This window comes from Astatotilapia calliptera, chromosome 4, assembly GCF_900246225.1.
Source record: "Astatotilapia calliptera chromosome 4, fAstCal1.2, whole genome shotgun sequence".
In the NCBI taxonomy this organism is placed as follows: Eukaryota; Metazoa; Chordata; class Actinopteri; order Cichliformes; family Cichlidae; genus Astatotilapia; species Astatotilapia calliptera.
Genome location: NC_039305.1, coordinates 28,985,719 through 28,993,915, shown reverse-complemented (window position 1 = coordinate 28,993,915; position 8,197 = coordinate 28,985,719).

Genomic DNA, 8,197 nt, shown 5'->3' with positions numbered 1-8,197 from the left:
CATACATGAATATTTGATTCGCAGCGGAAATGTTATTTGATTTAGTATTGCTAGTTCCAAAAGGGAAGCGAAGAGAAACAGATCTGAAAAAAAAAATCACAATGTAGGAGCAGAGAAATTTCAACTTCAAGTTCCAAAAATGCTGGATGTAACATTTCTGTAGTAAATTCTTGTTACTGCTAGACTCATTATACTGTCTTTGTAAAGGGGTGACTACCAGTCTTTCTTTAAGACTTTTATAGAATGGGAAAGATGAGTTATGTGGGAATGGAATCTGTTAGACCACAGGATGCAGAACCTTCTTAGTGACAACTAAACAGTCTTAAAACTATTCATAACTTTATAGTAATCATAGCCATGCCTCATCAAGTGACCTTCCACTAAAATATTTAGCCACCTTACCTGTTATCTTGTTAGCAATGGTAAAGTTATGAAGAATCTGAGATGTTCTGAAGCTTATCAATAATGTCTGGACGCATGCTCGGTCATCCATGTTCTCATCCATCACATCTAAGTCTTATTATCTAAGCCTGGGACGTTCTGTTTGCAAATGGAAGAACGCAGTCTTACATATTTGTTTAATATTTGCGTTGAAGGACATATCCTGGTCAAAAATGACTCCAAGGTTCCTCACAGCGTTACTGGAGGCCAAGGTAATGCCATCCAGAGTAAGAATCTGGTTAGATACCATATTTCTAAGCTTTTCAGGGCCGAGTACAATAACCTCAGTTTTATCTGAATTAAGAAGCAGAAAGTTAGCGGCCATCCAGGTCTTTATGTCTTTAAGACATTCCTACAGTTTAACTAATTGGTGTGTGTTATCTGGCTTCATGGACAGATAGAGTTGGGTGTCATCAGCATAGCAGTGAAAATGTATTCGATGTCTTCTAATGATACTGCCTAAGGGAAGCATGTATATTGTAAACAGAATTGGTCCTATAACTGAACCCTGTGGAACTCCATAATTAACCTCAGTGTGTGAAGAGGACTTTCCATTTACATGCACAAATTGGAGTCTACTAGATAGATATGATACAAACCACTGAAGCGCAGTACCTGTAATACCTACAACATGCTCTAACCGCGCTAATAGAATATTATGGTCAACAGTATTGAACGCAGCCAGCATCCCTACTTGTACTGACGTGCCTGCTCTTTCAGATGAGCAGAGCATGTGTCTGCATAATCTCCCCTAATGTCCCTTTTCCAAGGGAAAAAGAAAAAATTAAAAAAACCCACACACACTGCCATCTCCTCCAGTCCAAGGGTGAAAGTTGGGCCCGGCCGAGCTGCATTGGTTGCTCCTCCTCCACAGCAGCCCCCCTCGTCTCTGGGCTCTGATCCCCAGAAACGCACCCCGCATGGGGTCGTCGGAAACAGAAAGCTTGCTCACCATATTCCTGCATGTGGTCATCCTAACACACATGGAAATGAATGCATCCAATGATTTAGGCAATTCTCTGGGGGTTAATTCCCATTTCAGATCCTCATTGAGGCTTTTGAGGAAAGTCCATTCTCTCCCAACCCCATGTCCTCTGCCAATATCCAAAAGTCAATTGAGAAATCAGCCATGCTTCTCTTACCTTGCCAAAGGTTGAACATTTTGTGTTCAGCTGCATCCGGGCTCAAGCCTTTGCCAAACAACAGAATTTGGCAAGAAAGTCATTATAGGATAAATCAGGGCGAGCCTTTAGTACTGCCTGAGCCCACTTCAGTGCGTGACGCGTCAACAGCTCCACCATAAAATACATTTTTGAGCTGTCTGAGGTATAGGCTTGGTTCGGCTGGCGAAACACAAGCGGACATTGAGTAAAAACTCCCACTGTTTTGTCCAACTCACCCAAGAACTTCTCTGGGATCGGTAGTGGATGTTCTCATGGCTAGGAGGGCAGCAGGTCTCTCAAGTAGGCCAAAGCAGGACCCAAATGCAAGACTGCCTGTGTAGAATACAGTCCATTTATTCACAGTGCAAGAATAACAAATGGTGCTTCCGTGCCATGACTTCTACCTGTGATCCGTGAGTATTTCCGCTCCCTTTCAGTGTCTATGTAGAAGTGTGTCCAGCTCTCTCCACTCGTTTCTCCCAACTCTACTGGAAACAACAGATGCTGCAGTGAGTAAACTTTATATGACCGGCCATCACGAAGCACTTTTACTTCAGTAGTGGGGGAACTGACTGCAAAGATCCAGCGTCAACTGAAGCTCAGCTACTCTGTTAAGTAGCTCCCTTGATGAGGCTGATCAGCAACAGGTGAGTGTGATTACTCCTCAGGTGTGGCTGGCTCCACGGCGGGAAAAAGTCTCCAAGCCTGGTGCCGCAGGAAAACATTGATACCACCACACACACACACCAACATGTAAAGGAGGAAACGAGGGACCGGGAGTGAACAACAACATAGACATGGCAGGTCGACCAGCGGACTGCAGACCATGCAATGAACTGACGACCATGAGCTTTAGAATAGAATAGAATAGAATAGAATAGAATTCAACTTTATTGTCATTGCACATGCACAGGTACAGGGCAACGAAATGCAGTTTGCATCCATCCAGAAGTGCTTTAGTGATATAGATATATTACAATATATATTAGCAATAATATAGATATGTGAGTATATTACAGAAATGGGTCTATTATGGTATGTTATAATGTACACGGTATGAAGTATGTTGTGAATATTCTATAACTATAAGTATGTACAGGCTGTAGTGAGTACAAGCTATGTACAGGATATGAACAGGATATAAATATGAAAAACTATACAGAATATGAAATAAATAACTTTACAGAATCTGGGATATACAGCTATACAGAAATGGGAACTATGCAAGTTGTAAACAGTTGTAGGATTAAAGATTATTGAATGTACAGAATGATTATTTACACAGAGCTATACAGTAGTGCAGTTAAGATAAGTGAGGGTGTAGATAGTTTCTACAGAGGCTATATAAAGTGCTAGTGGTTGTGAGTGGTGGTTCAGTCCATGTTATTAGCCAGTTATGATGTGTAAGCATGTTTGCAAAAATCCCTTCTGCGCTCTACATGTCAATCACAATAATTCAATTCAGTCATAGCGCTGAATCAAAGCTTTTGACCCTTATTACATTGCGTGCCCACTCTTTAATGATAGCACATAGCAATTTCATAAAAAATGTTTTTATTTAATCATTTGATTCCTAACAAAGGAAATCCCGAGAAGTTGATTCTGTTCATCTGGACATATCGTTTTCAGTGGAAGAAATGTTTCATCACTCATCCTTCTTCAGTCTTATTATATCAATAATGGTTCTAAAGTTGATTATAGTTTATTAAAAATGATTAAACACAACTCACATATTTTCAGTGAGAGCCTCATAATACCATAGCACCGCAGCACTTGCTAATGCTAAGCTAATGTTGCAGCAGAGGTAAATGACGTAATGTTCCCTAAATATGAAGTTATGTCCAGCAGTGGGATGACTTATCATGTCTTGAATGTCATTTATGCAGTAAAATGCTTTGACCGATCCAACACATCATTTCATTATATAGGTCACAGATGTTTACTAGGGGTGCAACGATACTCGTATCGATATTGAACCGTTCGATACAGTGCTTTCGGTTCGGTACGCATATGTATCGAACGATACAAATTTTTTAATTTATTTTATCAACTTTCCTTCTGACGATGCTGTCTGTGTTGAGCGCTTAGTGGATCTGCACTCGACAGTGCAGCCTAGCAGTATTGCCAACTCCTCAGTAAGGAAAATCGGTTGTCCTAAAAGTCGCTAGAAGTCGCTAAATGACATCATCGCCTAATTTGCATAATTGGTCATGCTAATGTAATTGTAACTTATGTTGTTGGAGAGAGAAATAACATCGTGGAAGAGACATAAAGTGAGTAAAAAACGTCCTAAATGCATTTAGAGTCTATTTAGAACTACAAATTAAATTTCTTTTAGCAATTATTGTTTTTTTTAATGTCACAATTCCAACCCTGCTCCTTTACCCGGGCTTGGACCGGCAAAAGTGACCCGAAATAGGCACTCTGGTGGAGTTACTTTCTGTGTGTGTTTATAAGTAGTTTTAAACCTTGTGATCCACAAAACAGCATAAGAGTAAAAGAAGAACTGACTGATCCACAAAACAGCACCCGCTTCTTGTTGAGAGTAAAAGCGATATGCGCTTTCACGTCTTTTATTAGCGACAAGGGGCCTGAAAACTCGCTAAATATAGCGACAAAGTCGCTAAGTTGGCAACACTGCAGCCTAGACGGAGTAGTCGAACGCAGATTCACTGAACAGCACAAGCTAGCGAGACAGAAGTTAAGCTCTCCTTGCAACATGGCAAATTGAACCTCCCCCACCCTCATTCAGATCTGGCGTTTGGAACTATTTTGGTTTTCCTGTGACGTATGTCCCTGAAGGTAAGCGCGTCATGGACTAAAGTAAAACAGTATGTCGGATGTGCCACGCAATGCTCAATTACATTGGTGGGAACTAGTGTGTTGGCGCAGTTAGCTCGTTAATGGCCGTCCAGCCCAAACAAACTTTACCCGAGTCATTTAGACAGCCGTTAGCACATGATTCTCCTTATGGGGACCTGATATGTTTAATATGCTGCTGAGAATATAGCCCAGAAGAAGCGTATAGTATAGCTTTTATTTTGGAAAGAGACATTTCTCTGTAATAAACCCTCTTTTCCAAAGATGAGTGATTCCTCAATCAGATGTTTTTATTTTTTTTATTACTTTGTTGTTTCAGCAACATTAAATTTAAAAACTGTACTTTTGTGTTAAAATATATATTTATAATTTTAATAAATGACAAATTAAAAAGGCATGAACATTTTTTTGGTATCGAAAAAATATTGAACCGTGGCACCAAGGTATCGAACCGAACCGAACCGAACCGTGAATTTTGTGTATCGTTGCACCCCTAATGTTTACATGTAGGGTAGCCCTCCTAAGGAGGACCATAAATCTGCCATTACAAAGTGTCACAGTGCTGGTACTGACCCTTATAGGTTATTTTTTTTTAGCTGCATTGAGCCTCAAATCTATCCTTGCCAACAAAAGCATTTATAAGTCACTTGTAAAGCACAGTTCATATGCACTACATAGATTAAGTTTGACTGATTTGTTACAAGTACATCAATGAAACTCCAACACTGAATGCAAATAGAACAAAAGGCTTTGTGTTCTCATCATAATTTTCAGAAATCACAAAGCTTCTCTCAAGCAAAAGGGCACTTTAAAAAACAGTTTTTCCAGAGTGAGCAGTGCTTGTGAATATTAAAATAAGCTTTAGCTACAAAATCTAATTGGATCTACAAATTTCATTTTGACTTTTCATCAAGACTACAGACTGGAAAAGGGATAACACCAGCCACAATCAGTTCTAACAACACACCTTTCGTTGAACATCACTGTTGTGATGCCATTATGTTATAAACTCTCTCCAGACATACAAATAATTGCCATAGTATTATCATGCAGGTGACTTCAAGGTAGCACGGTGGCACACTGGTTCGCACTGTTGCCGCACAGCAAGAAGGTCCTTAGTTCAATTCCACCATCAGGCCGGTCTTTCTGTGTGGAGTTTGCATGTTCTCCCCGTGTTTGCGTGGGTTCCCTCCGGCTTCCTCCCACCATCCAAAGACATGCAGCTTGTGGGGATAGGTTAATTGGATAATCCAAATTAGGTTGTCTGTCCCTGTGTGTTAGCCCTGCATCAAACTGGCAACCTGTCCAGGGTGTACCCCGCCTCTCGCCCTATGACAGCTGGGATAGGCTCCAGCGCCCCCCGCGACCTTGAAAGGATAAGCGGAAGTGGATGGATGTCTTCAAGACCATGTTTTGCTGTAATAATATATAACTACACAAAAAAAGGTAAAAACGATACAAGTCCAGCTATAATCACAAGGAAACAAAACTGAATGGTGAAATGTCTCAACTTAGCCCTTCAGAAAAGTCCATTTCCAATATGCTTCATAACCTCTTAACCACAAACACTAAAGTGGAAGGACAGATGTTCTATTAAATTCTGAAAAAGAAAAAAAAGTGGCCATAATCCTTTTCTGTAGCAATGGCATCACACAAAATATTACAGCAGCTGGATGAGATGAGACAAATGGATTAGTATTCATTTTTTTTCCCTTTGTTCGTTTTATAACAATTATTCATAGATATTGTTTATTTGGTTCTGACTGAAAACCTGTAAAAGATGGTGGCTCGAGAATGCAACAACGGCGGCTCTTGGAATCTTTCCTTCGTGATGTATTCTGATAGGGTGATGGCATGCCATTTGTTACAAAGTATCTTTTGGTGTGAGAGAAAGAAAGTCTGTAAAAGAAACTGGATTGATAGAATTTCAGTTTAGTCATGCTGTGATGTTTCTCCCTCCGTTGGTTTGACTTACTCTGAAAAAGCATCGCTTCTCTGCAACTTTTCTATCCTCATGCTGTTCAAGAATTACAGCAACAATGATATGCTTGTTACATCATCCCAGCATACACAATCACACAGAGTGAGACCTCTTCACCCAAACATGTAACTGAACTTGGATGCATTCTTTACTTTTACTGGTAGTCAGCCCAGCCTGACAACCCATCAACATTACTCAACAGCAGAGCAGGGGCCTATCCAGCTTAAGAAAGCTTCACTGTTTTATATACTTTAACTAAATTCTGTTTCAGTATTGCCATGCCTGTCATGCATTAAGAAATGAAATTACACTAGGAACAAACAAAACATAGAAATAATCAGATTTGTGTATATCACTTGTGTGTTCCACTGTATCATGCTTTATTCTAATGGCGTACAGGTTCTGTTTTATAATACCTCTGAATGTGACTCACACAGAGTCTGAGTACTGGAGCTATCAGTTACATAATGTGGGTTTTCCTCTGGGTTTATATAGGTAGCCTTCCAGAGCAGCAGTTCTCACCTGGTGTAATGGGACATGCTTATGTAACCTAGACAAAACTTGCTCTGGCTTTGATATATAGGAGCAGATGTGGCCTTGAGCTAAGAGCAGCAGTCTTGCAACAAGAAATTTTCTATTGCTTTTTTGTTTTTCATTTTCTTTTATTTTAGAGTTTTGTGCCTTTTATTTCCAAGGCACTCTCAAAGCAATGTTTCTACAGATGAAAGGAGGGTGATGTTTGCACTGCCCTACACACCATGCTAACTTACCTTTAGCTTAATTTTTAAACTGTAGTTCCAAAACAGGAAATTCAGAACCTATCTTCACTTGACATATGTGCTCAAACCAGCAGCAATTATATCATATGTGGAACCCACCATAATCAGTCACTGTCAATAACGAGTCAGCCTAGCAGAGTTGCAGCAAATGTTGGGCTCATTGCATCACACCTAAACACAGAACTGACCATCAGTATAATTAGACACAATTTACTAGAGCATATCTAATGACAGTATTTTTATACACTGGATTTATTAGACTAAGGATTAACAATCCATGTATATCATCAAGTGCAAACAAGTTGTTTAGGTGATTTCTTGAGGATTTGTTAAGTCTAAATAAATCATCAGCAAAGTATTTAGACTGATGTTTACAAATACACAGATTATGATATGAGCCAGTTGTTTGTGTGTGAATGGAGGATTTAAAACGACTTATTTCATTATGTAATTCTCGTTTAATTGACACAGTAATTATTTGTTAATGTGTAGGAGAGGTTTGAGACAGATTGACATTTACATTAATCAGATTGGCCAGGGTGTACCCTGCCTCTTGCCCTGTGACTAATTTACTATAGATTAGTGAAGATAAAATAACGAATAAATTGTGAGCATCTCTGTATGTGCAATAAAAAAAACTAATTACAAAGTTTTGATAGGGAATGGAGAGAATGACTTGTGTCATTGGAAACTAATAATGACAATGCATATTTTGCTAATGCTGACAAAGATATTTTAAAAATCATTTTTACCATTACCAATAACTGTTTTAGTAAGTTTAATGTTTCAACACTATGGGAATGCCAGTAATAGTTAGGCTATGAAAGGGAAATTCACAGAGCACATTGTAAAGTGGCTTTAAAACAAAAAACAAACAAAACAAAACAACAACAACAAAACAACAGGGGTTTGAGTAATGGCTAGTAGGGTCACAACAAAGCCAGGGCTTAAGCCCGGGTTGTTTTTTCAGAACCCCAGGGTCTTTTGCAGTGTCATTTGTTTCATAGTTAGAT